This window comes from Vicugna pacos, chromosome 2 (assembly GCF_048564905.1).
Source record: "Vicugna pacos chromosome 2, VicPac4, whole genome shotgun sequence".
NCBI classification, from domain to species: domain Eukaryota; kingdom Metazoa; phylum Chordata; class Mammalia; order Artiodactyla; family Camelidae; genus Vicugna; species Vicugna pacos.
In genome coordinates this window covers 10,899,810-10,915,586 of record NC_132988.1, presented here as the reverse complement: position 1 = coordinate 10,915,586, position 15,777 = coordinate 10,899,810, and the positions used below count along the sequence as shown (strand labels likewise).

The 15,777-nt window shown below is 43.4% G+C and overlaps 1 protein-coding gene and 1 long non-coding RNA gene across 6 annotated transcripts in view; one reads left to right on the top strand and one right to left on the bottom strand.

The window, feature by feature from the left end:
• Positions 1 to 5,580: 5,580 nt before the first annotated feature.
• The window catches only part of LOC140700784 (uncharacterized), a 36,586-nt gene continuing 26,389 nt past the window's right edge, over positions 5,581 to 15,777 (bottom strand). For all 3 annotated transcript variants that reach the window (XR_012079470.1, XR_012079467.1, XR_012079468.1), the window contains 2 exons: positions 15,434 to 15,713; positions 5,581 to 6,007 (listed from right to left, as the gene is read on the bottom strand). This is a non-coding gene — a long non-coding RNA (uncharacterized lncRNA). The remainder of the gene's footprint in view (positions 6,008 to 15,433; positions 15,714 to 15,777) is intronic.
• RBM46 (RNA binding motif protein 46) overlaps positions 14,879 to 15,777 on the top strand; it is a 43,908-nt gene continuing 43,009 nt past the window's right edge. For 2 of the 3 annotated variants that reach the window (XM_072975222.1, XM_072975243.1), the window contains exon 1: positions 14,879 to 15,025. The gene's annotated coding sequence lies outside the window, so the exon portion shown is untranslated. Of the gene's footprint in view, positions 15,026 to 15,049; positions 15,576 to 15,777 lie in introns of those variants that run through there. The other variant, XM_072975226.1, reaches the window with a different exon arrangement.

Genomic DNA, 15,777 nt, shown 5'->3' with positions numbered 1-15,777 from the left:
GACTACTGGTCAGTTTAAATGGGAGAGGACTACCTGGTTATCACCTTAGAGAGCTCATTCTGTAACAATATAGAGAATAGATTGAATGAGGAGACTTAACTCAAAGGACATACATTCTATTACCAAAATGTAGGAGAGAAATGATGGAGACTGGATGTAAGTCAGTGGCAGTGGGGACAGAGAGGAGAGAATGGAGTGATTTGACGGGTGAGAAAGAGGGAGGGTGTTTCATACACAATGCAACCAAGAAAACAGAAATCATTCTAACTATTGTCTGGCAAGATATGTGTGTATATGTGTAATGCCTTGGATTCCCCCCTCCTCTCACCCAGTCTCTTATGAGAGCCTCACATTGGCCAACTAAGCCAGAAAGCAGCTGTCAGGAGAGCCTGGGAAACAGCCTGCTGGAAAAACCAAGACATGTATCTGAGGGATAACAGGCAAAGATGGTGCACCGATAAATATAACTGGTTGCATTGTGCCATCCTACGGGAGTTAGCCTTGGGAAAGGCAGGATGAGCCTGGTCTTGGATATACAAAGTCTGAGTCGCGGAGGGTCCTGTTGGTAGAAATACAGAGTAAACAATTGGAAATTTGAGTCTCCTGCTCGAGACAGAGCTCAGGGATGGAGATATCTTTGGTAGTTTTCACAGTGGTGGTTGAAGCTGAGGCTATAAATTGGACGATCCTGGGGCCTTTGGACTCTGACATATCCTTTAGGTCAGATACCATCAGAGCAGGTGACCTCCCTGGGCCAATCAGTTGTTGCCAAGCTGCATGACCATGAGCTCCAAGGCACACTGGAGCTACTCTAAAGGAGATATTTTTAAAATAAAATGTACTGATGGGAGACTGAACTCGCAAACCAATAAGAGGGAGAAAGAAAGACCAAGAAAGTTCCAGAAAGAGACTGAGGAATAATGATGCAAAAGGCTAGAGTGGACCAGGAGAAACTGGGAGGAAGCCACAGAGTGGGGAGCTTTAGAAGGTAAGTGTATGAATAGCATCAAGATTAGAAGAGAGGACTGAGCAGTGTTCATGTTGGATTTGACAAAGAAACTGAGCAACCTTACTTCATAAGTATCCTACTAATGCTACATACTGGGGTGTTGGGGAGGTTAGGGGAGACAGCAGACTGTAGGTTAAAATGTAAATGGGAAATGAGTGTAGGCTTCTGTTTGTAGTAGTTTGGTGCGAAAAGGAAGGAAACAAAGCACAAAGACTCAGAAAACAGTAGAATATCTGACATCTCTTTTTTTCATTTTGGCATTGCTTGGAATGAAACATACCGTCAACTGCTTCATGCCTCATTTACGAATATAAATCACAAGTTCACTTTCACAATTGTTTTCTGAGGGACAAATACTCTATTTGCAATCTTATCAGAAGAGCACATTTCTTTCAGAACAGTGATTAGTGTCAGAGGGTCAGTCAAATCAATGAACATTCCCATTTCTCCTGGCTTTTTTGAAAAGAACATGTATTCAGATAGAAAATCTAGCAGGGTCAGGAGAAATGGGAAGGAGTAGAAATAGAGTAAGAAGCTGCATGGGACTCTAGAGTCTTGGGCTCTTATTCCAACAACCTGTCAAGGGAACTTCATTTCCATTCTTCTCTTTCACAGAATGATGGAGCAGAGATCAAGACACAGGGCAGGACTCAGGTTCAAAGGCTTTGGGAAACTCTTTGAGCAGCTTGACCCCAAAAGTTTCTCAGATTCTCTACAAATGTGTGTTAGCATTCTTGAGAAAATCTCCTTGTTTATACTGAGGCAGACAATGAGTTGAACTTCCAAAGCTTATCAGATAGACAGCTTTTGTTGGCAAAGCATGGCTCAGCCTGCAGCCGCCTCCAAGGATCTGTGCAGGTTGAAGAAGCAGAGATGGAGGCTCCATGTTGGTCCAGACACCTGATCTGACCAGGTGTCACACTGCTGGGTGGAAACCAAAGAGGCAGCAACTGCTGCACACTTGACCAACATCATTTATTTCCTTTCTAAGACTCCCTTAACTCTCCCTCCAAACCCCACCTCTGCACGTGAATCTCTCTCCACTTCACCTCTGGCAAGTCATGGACAAATGACTACCCAGGAATTCAACGATGGTAAAGTCTTTTCATTTCATGCTACACCTAATTTTTCCTGTGTAAAAAAAATAATAAATAGAAACCTCAATTAAAAAGAGTTGGGAAACCAGAAGGGGGAGCTCTCACACCCTGTGAAGGTAGCCAACCTCACTAGGAGGAAGAAAGACTCTTCTTTCCTGGCAAGGACTCAGCCAATGAAAAGCCATAGACTCTGTTTACCAAAGCCCTCCCAACTTCCTTTTCCCATCTATAAAAGAGTTAGCCTCTCCAATTTTGGGGGGGGGGGGAATGGGAGAGGTAATTAAGTCTATTTAAGATTTTTTTTTTTTTTTTTGATGGAGGTACTTGGGATTGAGCCCAGGACCTTGTGCATGCTAAGCGTGGGCTCTACCACTGAGCTATACCCTCCCCTTCCCTCCATTTTTGCAGAGGACTTTCACATGTCTCACCATGGTTGCAGACCCCGAATTGCAATTCTCTGCTGATCCTGATTAAACCCATCTTTGCTGGAAAAATATCTGGCAGTCTATTTCCAGTCAATACCTGGCTGAGGATTTAAAGTGACAATAACATTTGCAACATTTATTTTTAAAACTTACAGAGGAATCTAAGACAGAGGACAAGATGGGAGAAAATCTGAACATGAAGAGAAAAGAGGACATGGATGGAAAGCACCAGGACAATCTGTTTGAGGGACTAGCTTCTCTGTAGGTGAACAGCGCCACCTACGCTCTCCTTTGCTGCAGGGCCTGGTACATCTCTCTCTAGCTCGGAGCTCTCCACTTTCCTAGTGCTCATTCTTGTGACCACTCTGGAAATAAGTGCTATCCCTTTGATCCCAGAGTTAGCTTCACACCCAGATATCAGGGCAAAGTAAGAAAACCAGAAAAGGTCAACTTTTATCTTCCCCCTCCCCCTAACGCCACCCCTTTGCTTGGCTCTTTTCGTAGCCAGGTTCAAAGAACTTTTATAGACGGCCTCCTAAGTTAGGACAATCAGATGTGTTCCTAAGCACACATTTTGCCTGGTATGAGGGAGACATGGTGGGGTTGGGGAGGTCTCTCCCAGAAACCCAGAATCTGTGAAAAAAATTAATAAACAGAAACCTAAATAGAGTTAGGAGAGCAGAAATGGGGAGCCCTCATGCCCTCTGATTACCAACCACACCTGGTAACCTTACCGCCACTCCACAGTTACACTTGCAGGCTTAGGATACTGACAACTTCCTGAAGGCAACTGACTTATTCCAACAGCAGATAATTCAGATTCTGCTCCATCCCTTTCCTTTGGCTCACAGGTATGGAGCGTCCATTATATTCTAGGCATTGAACTTGGCAGAGGGGCTACAGAGGTGGAAAATAAAAGTTTCTACTCTCAAGGTGAAGGTATGTTGCGACCATAGTATTAGAACTGAGTCAAAAGTCACTTTTGCATTCGTTATTTTGTAAAAGGCTTTCACATACGTTCACTCATTTAATTATTATCTTTTAATGGAGAAATTGAACTTATAAATACTGAGTGACTTGGTTTTTAACCACTAAAGTGTTATTCTTGTTTTACTGTCAAGGAAAACAAGGCTAAGCAGATTAAATGTTCAAGATCCTGTAGTCAGCAGTGTGGTGTCAAGACTCAAACTTTGGTATTTTTTACTCTAAATTCGGCATTATTTCACACTGCCCTATTTGTGGGCAACCACGCAAATGAGGTCATCAGTTGCCTTCATACTATATCTAGCCAGTGGTCACTCAACATGAGGAGGGGAACATTTACTTTCATTTACCTGTGCTTTTTGGCTGTAGAGATTGAATTTGAGTTCAACATAATGTAACAGTTCTTAACCTTAAATCCTCACCCAAGGAAGTGATATGGAAAGGTAAGGTGGCCCCTGCGCCTGGAATATGACAGCTGAGCTGACACAGCTGACGTCAGGTTTTAGTTTTGTTAAGGTATCCGTGCAAATTGCACCCAGGTACACCAGATGTTATTCAAGCTTGGCAGTCCTCTGATGGAGTCTGGTGGCTGACACCAGGGAACACTGTATACTCCATAGTGAACTGTTTACAAAGCAGCCTCCTTTTTGTGAAGCAATGCCGAGTTGGCATTAAGAGGAAACCAAAGCCTGTCATAATACTCATAAGTGCGTCCCTCTACGACCTGCATGTTGGTACACACACGGATGCCCAGCAGCCCCCCAAGCTAGGCATCTTGGTGTTTGAGACTATCCTCCAGGTGTATGAATAGTCATTTCTGGGCAACGAAGTTTCACATACCAAGTCACAGCCCTGGAACTCAGCTGGGTGAATACTGAAAAGCTGAGAGACAGGGGTGGCAAGTGGACCGTCCTGTCTCTTCACAAAAGGCAAGGAGCAAATCCTTCTCAAACAAACCTACTGTGGGCCTATTGTGGGTGGTGGAATCCCAGACGATGATGGGCCGGGGTTACAGATCGAAGGATGTTATTTACATGTGTGACACCTGCAGTATTGTTGATTCAGCAGAAATCTGTCTTGGTCATTTTTTCAGATCAGACAGGATGAATTATTCTCCTATGTCTAGTTCTAAACATTTTTCCTCTAGTCTCTACCACTTGTGAACCAAGCCCTGGAACCCCTGCTGAAGCAGCCATTGAGAAGCCAAGACAGAGCTGACTGTGGGGTGTGAAGGATGAGGCCCTACAGTGGACATCAGTCCAGGAGATGGGACTGCCGGGTGGGAGCAGGTGGGCCAAGGGTTTCAGGATGACCCTGTCCAAGGCCAGGGGGTTGGCCTCCTCTCACAAAGCCTCCCGGCTTCACGTGGACCTGCTGGGTGCCTGTTAAGTGCATGACTGAATGTTTGCAACAGCGTGAGGAAACAAAATGAAGCTCACAATGGAGTGCCCTCTCCTGAGTGTGGGTGACCATGTGGATGTGGGCCCAGCAGCTCCCTTTATCTGTGATTCTAAAATGGGGGTGGGTGCTGGGGCCAAGCTCAAAGGCTGAGTGAACCCCGAAACACCTCACACTGCAGGCCAGATCACTGTGCTGGCCTTATTGCCAGCAGGACCGTCTTGCTCCCCAATTAAACTACAAGTTCTTTTCTTCTGTATAGCACAGAGAACTCTATTCAATATCTTGTAATAACCTTTAATGAAAAGAATATGAAAACAAATATAGATGTGTATGTGTATGACTGAGACGTTATGCTGTGCGTCAGAAATTGACACACTGTAACTAACTATACTTCACTAAAAAACAAAAACAAAAAACTATAAGCTCTTTTAAAGTGGTTCTAAATATGTGTAGTTTACTGTACAGGAATCATACCATAATAAAGGTATTAAATTAAAAAAAATAAAAAAAAATAGTGTTTCTAAGTGTCTAGGACAGTGCTCAATAAATTCTAAAGAATGTGTACAATTTCACTGTCCCCCAGGATTTTTTTTCCCGTCGACAGGCAGCCAAAGTATGAACGGTCTCTTGTTTCTCAAAGGACTTACATTCAGACATCTACGCAGCCATTTTTTAAAAATTTAATTTAATTTTTTCTTTTTATCTTCCTCCGTTCAACAAGTATGCTTTGAGCACACGGTGCAAGGAAGGCGCTGTGTCTTTATTCGCTAGGGATGTAGAAGACGAGGCCCCTGAGCCTCCTCTCCACCAGGGGCCGCCGAGGGCAGCTCTGCGCTGCCTCTCCTAGTGTCCTGGCTGGTCGCAGTGATGGGTGACATGGCTCAGGCTGTGGTTTGTAAACCACATGCACAAACATGGCACTTATCCCTTTCCATTGTAAATTTCCTGTTTATTCCTTTGCTTGTCTCCACAGACCATCACATCTCATGGTTGAAAATCCTCATTCTTAGGACTTGGCTCTGGGTTTGAGGTGCAAATACTCTTTCCTTTCTCTGTCTCTCTAAATTTCTTCTGTTGCCCAGATAACTGACCTACGAAACAAAAACAAAAACAAAAACAGTTTTGGTATGCACCAGTTTGAGGTGTTTCTGACTGGCTCTACAGGTACAATGGCTTTCCAAGATGTGGGCCTGTTGCCCACCTGGCTACCACAGAGGCACCCAGAGGTGGCCTCACAAGTCAACACGATGCACAGATTGTCCAAATAACTTTATTCCTCAATTTAATAGGAATGAAACTGATTTCTAGCTAATGGAAATGTGACTCTTGTTTAATCCTCTGATTTTTCTGTTGTTTTGTAAACGTTATCACCTTGATTTGCTGTTTCTCATCATAATTTCACTCTCGCTCTACGATTCTATTCAGTCTTCACTGGGGAGCCTTTGTGAGAAAATGAAAACATCTGGCTTTGAGTCTTGCTCTGGACCAGCTGGAGTCCGACAAATTCTCATTCTTCATCTTCTGAGGTATAAATGGGGGAAAATATGACTGACTATCAAGATCATCATGAAGGTTAGAGGAAAAGTGTGTTGAGCCCCCCCTAGTGGACTTGGCGTGTTAGATAAGCTTAATCAATGTTAACCAAGGGGCCATATTAGTATGCCTCTTCCACACTCTTGAGCCGCATTTCTAGGAGGCTTACAGTCCTTCTGGTATCTACACATCAATTCTTTCAGTTCATGATTTTAAAGGGGTTCTTGGATCCTCCAGCTTGTGCACCACGATTTAGCTCTCAGAAACCAAGCAGGTGCAGGGTCTTCCTGCTGCGGTGCCTGTGTGGAGCGGGGACAGTGGGGTTGGGGCAGCCGCAGGAGGTGTTCACGCTGCAGAGTAGCCAGCTCCAGGGCCCGGATGGGTCAGTCCCTTTGTCCATTCGAATGATATGGCCCAGCTGCTGACCTTTTGGAAATCCCAGTAGTGGCCAGACTGGCCTGCCTGACAGCAACTGGTTGTGCTGGCTCCTTTCCGTCAAGGACTTCACGAAGAGAAAGGGCTACTGGAAGTGTGGAGCTTTTCACATAGAAGCCAGGTAACAGGAAAGTTCGTTTGGAAGCTGCCATTGAAAGGAGGGAGGGAAAATGGAAGTGTGGCCTTAACGCAGGGGCCAGGAATACAAACCAGAGCTCCTGCTATAAATAAATACCTCTTTTTCTAAAATTGGAACCTGGGAAAGCGGAAATAAGTGTTCAGTTGTAGTTACCAATCATACTGGTATCAATTACCAATCATATTGAGAAAGACTCTGGCTTTACAGGCTTCAAGAGCCCCCTCACCTGAGGGGATGATTCAATTGTGACCAGTTTGTGAGGTGAGTGTCTGTGTGGGAGGTGCTCAGTATTTATTCTAAATATTTGGAAATAATAATCCGTGTATAATAATATGGCAGTACTCAGCCAACCGAAGTCTTTTATTAACACCCACACCTCCTTTCCTAGCATTCTTGAGACATAAATTTTCTTATCGCGATATCCATCTCATTAGGCTGATGACCTGATGACCTGTTGAGTGATGTTTGGGCAAGGACGTCACTAGCGGAGGCAGGTAAGAGATGCCAGCTGGAAGCGAGGTGAAAAGGAGAGGAAGGGGAAGCAGGGCCACTGGTGGCGCCCTGAGGAACCTGTGCAGCCTCCTACCCGGAGGGGAGCCTCGTTCCTTCTCTAAATGTACTCTGTGCACAATGGATGTAATTAACTGTTTTCACTGTTTCCCCCTTGCCTCTCTCAGTAGCCTTCTGAAGTGAGGATGTGTGCAGGAAACAGAAGGGAAACCCTATTTTTTAAAAATTTGTAGGTGGGAAAAAGGGCTCCCACCCCCACCATGTCTAGAAACTTCAGGCCTGTCCTTTCCACCTTGAATGCCACCTTCAGTCTTCCTAGTGACTAAGTTGTGTCTCTGGAGCCTAGGTACCAGCCACAGATGGGAGACATCAGGCACAGACAACAGAGTAGCTGTGTGTATTCATTTTGAAGGGGGCACTAACTTGCTGGAACTGATCACTGTGATGGTGATGACCGTGCTCTTGGTGACGTTGACGGTGATGGTAATAAGCAAACAGCCATCTCTGCCCATGATCAGAAGCTTACTAGGACTAAGGACTGGACTCAGCTCTTTTCATCTGTCTCACTTAATCTTCTCAAAAACTCTCTGAGATAAGTACTACTTTTATCTCCAGAAAAGACGGATTCTTCCAGTGCGCATGATCTCATACTTGATGATGCTTAATTCCAACAATTTAAGAAAATTAATAGTGTACCCAAGAGTACAAGAGAGGATATTTAAACTACTTGAGACAATTATGTGAAGGATCCCAAATATTTCCAAAGCAGCCATCTACTCACATCATTTGCTTGCTAATATGCTCAGGTAAATCACTCTAATGTATTCATTAAATCTGTTCTCAAAAGAATTCGTTCAGTCAGTATCTTATCACTCAAGTTTCTGTTTAAATATTTATTATCAACCTGGACATATAAAACATTTGAATTTTTCTTAAATTAAGATAAAAGCTTTCAATATCTTGTAGTAACCTAAAAGAATATGAAAATGAATATACGTATGCATATCAATGACTGAAACATTATGCTGGCCACCAGAAATTGACAACATTGTAAACTGACTATAGTTCAATTAAAAAAATATAAACAAACAAACTCAAAAAAAGCTAAAAGCTTCTTTCCCCCTTTTGATCTGAATTAGTGAGTAGTGAGGCAAGTGTCTACTGTAAAGATAAATCTAGTATTATATCTTCACTAAGTGCAACACTATTCTGGCCAACCTCGTGTTAAACTTAGGTGACAGTGTTCACCCCATAGGTAGGAGGCTGACCCATCCAGGGTAAGTGGTATCTAGATTTTTTTTAACTTTGCATTTACATATGACAAAGGGATGCATTCAGACAAGATAAATGGTGCATAACCAACTAACATACTCCTTGTTGAAACTAACCACAACACATAATTCTTCGGCTTATTGCTATTATCTCTCTTTCTTTTATGGCAGGTGAAGGCTTTCTTTAGTGAGTGGTTGATCTACACAATTGTCGAGGCCGCTGTGTACAGACTATGGAGGGGAAACTTTATTTCATGGTCTCTCCCTCCTTGGACAGCTTCCAGGAGCTTCGCCTTGGCCACCGGGTGGCTCCCCAGGGCACTCTCAGTTTTCCCGCGCTCTGCCCTGGGGTCTCAGCCTGGTCATCCCGGGGCTTCCTGTGGGTGTTGTCTGTCTTAAGCTTGCGATGTGTACTTGAGAATCCCCCTGCTCTTGGACACCCCCCCCTTCCCCTTGCAGGTACGGGCTGTGATACAGGTGGGGTCACTTGTCTTAGAGCCCTGGTGTCCTCTGAACATCGGTCAAAGAGTTCTCATCCCTCATCCAGGTTACCTTCTTGGATATTCGAGTGCCTTGTGCCCATGTGCCTGCCCTTTGGAGCCCCGAAAAGGACAGTCACAGGCTTGTGGGTGATCAGGCCATCTTTGACGGGCTCTGCATCTGCCACGGGAGCTGGCATTGGCTATTTCACTAGTCACCTTGGGGTCCAACCAGACCTTTTTGCCAGATGCCGCAGGCGAGCCTCTTCTGAAGCCTGGTTACTCTCTTGGCTGTGGCCCAAGCACCGAAAGAAAAATAAGTTACTAAATTTTTTTCTCTTAAAAAATACCCTCTTTTTTTTCTTTTCACAAAATAATTTTACAAGCCCACTGTGGCAAGACAAAATATCACCTGTAATCTGTCTGTTAATGTTACACAGGAACATTTTTCTTTCAGTAAAACTGGAACTCTCTATTTGCCATCAAAAACGACAGTGTTTCCCATGATGTGAATATTCCTGTGTAACAGAATTTTTAATGACTACAAAGTCGTCCACAATTTATTTAATCAATCCTGGAGTTTTAAATATTTTTCTAGCTGTGTAACTTCTCTCTTCCACATCTGAAAAATGAAGTCAATACTCATGCCAACTTTAAGGATTGTTATGAGAATTAAATGAATTAATTCACATGCTAAGTCTTAGAACAGTGCTGATTGATAATTCCTATCTAGACCATGACCACCATCAAGGCAAAGATCTTGTCTACCTTGTTCAATATAGTATCTCTAGGGTCTAATTCTCAACTTGACTCAGAGGAGCCATTCAACAAATGGGGTGGTAGTGTTGGTTTTACTAGTATTGGTGACAGACTTAAACTCTCAATAAATATTTGGTGAATAAATTAATTAACATCCTTTTACTTATATACTGACAGACAACTATTTTAAAATAATTCTATATGTTAGGAAACTCTGTAATAAATTCCAGGGTAAGACATTTTGTTTTTAAATGCTAAGAACTTTTTCATTGCCAGCTGGAATTTCAGTGAGTCTGTCTTAATGCTAGGAGCAGCATTTTCCAACAAGTGTTCAATGGGTGTGCCTCAGGTTATTAATAGGTATTATATGAACCTGTTGTGAGTAAATAAGTTTGTTAAACCTTAGGTTAAAAATAATTAAACAGTTATCTTTCCCACAGAATATCTCTGAACTTTTAATAAGTGCACTGAGAATTTCTAAAAAGCGATGGAGTAGGTGGTGTTTCTCAAGTTAATTTGATCACATAACTTTTTTCATGGAGCATTTTCTGGTTCAAGCATTGTACTGAAAGCAGTTTGGGAATTCAAGGATGCTTTTGAAATATGGCTATCCCTGTTTTATAAACAAGGCATACGGAGAGTAGCCCATGTGAAAGGGATGAATACGAGGTGGATGCTATGCTGGACACTTTGCATGTAGTGTCTATGGCAATCTCTGACGCAGCTTAGCAAAAACATAGGTGTCCACATTTTGGGTGTCTGTAGCATTATACCTCCTAGACCCCTTTGTTGGTAGCACCACATGACCAGTCCCAGCTACCAAAATGTGATTGGAAAGGACATAAGTCAGTCTGCATTGCTTAACACTATCTATAATACTGTAGTCGATTAACAAAATAATTGGATGACTGGATTTTTTAAACTGAAAAGGTGAAATCAGGGGTCAGATGATCAGCACAGCTGTATCATTACTGATGGAGGATGTTACTGAAAGATGAGTTACTAGCATTGCCTATTCTGATGTTTAGTGCAGTTCTATACTAGAAGGCTACATCAAATTAATTTGGTGACTAGCATATTGATTCCTTTTTCTTCTTTTTTTTTTTTTGGTGGGGGAGGTTAATTAGGTTTATTTGTTTGTTTGCTTTATTTTAATGGAGGTACTGGGGATTGAACCCAGGACCTCTTGCATGCTAAGCATGCACTCTACCACTGAGCTACACCCGCCTCTCCTTTTCTTTTTTAAAATTATTTTCATTTTTAAAGTTGAGTTATAATCGACATAACATTATGTTAGTTTCAGGTGTACAACGTAATGATTTAATATTTGTATATAATGCAAAATGATCACCACAGTAAGTCTAATTAAAATCTACCTCCATTTATAGTTATAATTTTTTTCCTTGTGATGAGTACTTTTTAAGATCTGCTCTCACCAACTTTCAAATATACAACACAGTATTATTAACTATAGTCATTGTGCTATACATTACGTATCACATCCCCATGACTTATTTATTTTATAACTGCAAGTTTGTACCTTTTGACCCCCTTCATCCTTTCGCCCATCCCTCACCCCCTGCCTCTGGGAAACACTAATCTGTTTTCTGTATCTGTAAGCTTCTTTTTCTTTTCTTTTCTTTTCTTTTTTCTTCCCTTTCCTTCCTTTTCCTTCCTTCCTTCCCTTTCTTCCTTTCTTTTTCTTTCTTTTCTTTCTTTCCTTTCTTTCTTCTTTCCTTCCTTCCTTTCCACACATGAGTAAGGTCATATGATATTCATCTTTCTCTGTGTGACTTATTCACTTAGCATAATATCCTCAAGTTTCAACCATCTTGTCACAAATGCTGAGATTTCATTCTTTTTTATAGCTGATTAATATTCCATTGTGTGTGGGAGTGTGGCTACTACATTTTTTTCCCATTATAATAGCCATCTTTATTTGTAAAAATCCAGATATAAAATGCATTCTTTCAGTCTTTCTGAGTTTTCCTTTTTACAAAAGCGGAGGCACATAAAAACCTTCCCTGCTGTCATTCCCACAAACGGATGTTTCTCAGGCAGCCCTCCCAGTTTCTTTATCCATTCATCCATCAACAATTAGGTTGTTTCCATGCCTTGAGGCCATGTAAAGTGAGGCCTTAGTTACGGGTTTACTCCCTGTATAGACCCTTTATCTATGTATAGAGATCTCTATTTCTGATTTGCTGCCTTAGAAAGATAGATTTAATCATGGGAGGTACACTTACTGGATGTAAAGATGTGCTGGTGTAACCTATCACTGAAATTGAAAAAAAAGCACTCTTCTACTTTATAATCCCACAGTTTTTTAATTTCCCACAGTTATTCACCTTTCTGGCATTTACAGAGCTCACCTTCTGTTTTCTCCCTCATCAACAAGTATCTTTCAACTTTTGTCTTCCTGTCAGTCAAAATCACCTCTATATATCTTCTTTCTTCTGATTCGTTTGGATCACCTTTCCCATAAACTTGCAAATAAACTTACAACAAACCTAATTTGGGATCTGTTCTTGAAAAATAATTCAAGTTGTTCTAAGTGTTTTTAAAGATCCTCTTCTCTAGGAGCCTTGAAAAATGTTAAAGGTCATTCCTTTAATTTTACATGTAGTAATTTATAGGCTGTGGGTAATAAAAGATTTGGAAGGAATCTGACCAAAAGGACATACAATGTACTTATCAGAGGGGTTATTAAATAACGCTGTCTTATCTAAAACAGGGTTCTATGGCCTGATTCTAATGTCTGTTGAGAAGCTTTTGTTTGGTTGGTTTCCTTTATATGTGGAGGGAAAGAGAAAGGAAACAAGAAAATTGGAAACGTAAAACAACCCTTCAGTCTACTTTCAAGAACATCTTTTGTACCTTGCAAGATAACATCTCCCCCTAGTGACATTTTAAGGATTCTGCAGCAACTTCTAGAAAAAAATGATTGAGGTTTCCAGACCAATATGTCTAATACACTTTCAGCTAGTTTAACCTTAAGCATGTGTATTTAGGATTAATTACTTCGAATTGAGACGGCACAATCACGAAAGTTAAGAATGTGGGGAATCTTTTTTTGGAGAAATAAAAGAGAAGCCAGAAGTAATAATAAATATGATAGAATGATTATCACCCTTGTAGTTCTTAAATTGGAGAAATTACACGTTAAAAAAAAAAGATAAGGAGGTATATTCTATCAGTCTAGCTTGTTGCTTTACTTTGAATGCATGCAGCCTAGATAAATGAGATTAGTATTGACTGACTGAAGGCGGAGTGTTTAGGGAAGAGTATTTGCTGAGCTTTCAGTGTGCACTGGGTATTATGCCACTTCTTTCTGGACACACTTTGGGACAGTATAACATTGTGGTTATGACTGCAGGTTTCAGAGCCAAACTTGGGCCACTTACTTACTGTATGACCTTAAATAAACTATGTAAGCGTTACGTGTCTCAGTTTCCCCATCTGTAAAGTGGGGCTAGGATGTTTGCCAAAGTTACTGTGAGAACTAAATGAATTGTGTGAAAATCCCTTAAGGTTGTTTCTGCACATAGTAAGTGCTCATTATTAAGATAATCATTAAAACCTCACAATCCCTATTTTAAACTGGGGCTTAGAGAAGTTATTTATTTGTCTAAGATGTCACAATCGAAATGGTAAATAAGGATTTGAGCCCAGATGTGTATGACTCCAAACTTCTTGCTAATTCCTCACTGCTGGAGTATGATTAAGTGTATATATATATATATATATATATATATATATATATATAAAGTATATATATATATATATATAGAGAGAGAGAGAGAGAGAGGGAGGGAGGGAGGGAGGGAGGGAGGGAGAGATAGACACACACACCTCTTAGCAAAGAAAACTTAAGACATTCATTAGTGCCTAGAACTAATAGAGACAACAAACTGAAATCACACGTTAGTGTAGAAGAAAGCTCCTTAAGGTTGGGAATTAGGGGGCCTGTGTTACTGTGTAATTCTGGATTATTCTGGGTATCAAGTTCCTTCTTTGTTAAAGGAGAAGCTACTTGATCTAGGTTCTTCCCAGTTCTAAAATTCTGTAGGTCTGCAGAGTTGGTTCCGGAAAGTCGTCTTTTTCTTCCCTTGTCTGCCATTTAATCCCAAGCTCGATTTTAAAAGGAGGCAACATTCAGGGTTATGTGAGTAGAATGGCACCCAGCCATATCCATGAAAGCTGGTTTTACACAAGCATACAACCTGGTGGTCAAGCAGACCACCACCAAATCACTCTCCACACTGATTCGTGTTAGAGTCCAGCCTATTACTAGGTCTCCTGATTCCTCCCATTTTATTAGGCATAAAAACCATTTAATCTGTATACATCTAGTCCTATTTGCAAATCTGCCTTTTAGCCTTATACCCAGTCACCCCTATTTAAAGTCCGTATTTAAAAAGGTCCATAATATTATATGACTGTCTTGGGTCAAGCTAGCAGTTTAAAACTTGAAAACTCTGAGAAAAAGGACTTTTACAGTGTATCCATATTCCCCCCAAGTAAGAGAAGTACGGAAGTTCAAATCGCAGTTCTCGTGTTTGAACGCCTTAACAAAACTCGCAGGTCTCTCTTCTGGGATCAGTCTCTGTCCCCCCGCCCCCTAAAACTCGCTCTTCTCGCCCCAATTGGCTAAAGAGTCTGTCACTCCAAGCACTTTTTTCTCCCCTCCCAAGAGCCATTCCCAGATTTAAGCCTTGGCCCCGCCCACTCCCCTGCCCTCATCCCCGGGGCCGGTCACTGATTGGCCGGGGCGCCACTCCGCGTGGGGCTGCCTAGGTCCCCTGCGCGCGGCGCCCGCTGGGAGCCCAGGCTAGGCGCGAGGACCGCGCGAGCTCCTCCTCGCGAGCCCCCTCCCTCCTGCGCCGACCCCCCGCTCTTGACCGACTGGTCCCCGAAACGGTGGCGGCGGTTTGTGGTCGTTGGTCCCAGGGATTTTGGACCAACCTTGGAAGACCCGAAGGGGTGAGGAGGGGATGGGGGCCGCGGGGTCGCTGCCAAACCGCTGGTAACGGTTGGAGACCGTGCCTCCTGGCCGCAAGAAGCCCTGTCCGACCCGCTGTCACGGCAATTACGCAGAGGGGACTCACGCCCGGCTGGAGACGGTGTCCGCCGGCGGCGTGCGTCCTCTCTCCTAGCCCCGTCGAGCAGCGGGAGCACAGGTGCCTTTGGCAGCTGGGCTTCCCGCCCCGGGAGCATCTTTTGACCTGACAGCCCCTGCAGTCGCCGCTGGCGCCGCGTGGCCCGGCCGGCCGTCTGGCCCCAGCTCCGCGTCCCGTCGGGGCCCCTAGGCGGCTGCTTCCGCCCCGCGGCGCCCTGCCCTCTCTCCGCCTTATTTCCGCCCTCCCCCGCCGCCTTCCGGCCGCTTCCCACCTGCTGCGCTCCATGTTCTCCTAACACTCTTGCTCCGTCGACCGCCGCAGGTCCAGGCCGCCCGCCTGCCCTCCCGGCCCTGCGGCCCTTGTCGGGCCTCGCGTCCTGTCTGGAGGCTCTGGAACGACGCCCCGACTGCTGGGTGAGGTTTGACATTCACGTCGTCGTTTCATCGCGTCCAACGGGGATGAGCCTCGAACTTTCCTCCATGTCCTTGACTCTCTCTTCTTTTCCTCTCCTGGTGCTCCCTTGCACCGGTGTCCGGTGTTGACGTGGCGGCCTGCGGGTGGAGGGGACGATAACTGGCCGTCTGCCCCGCGACACGCGGCGCGCAGCCATGGACG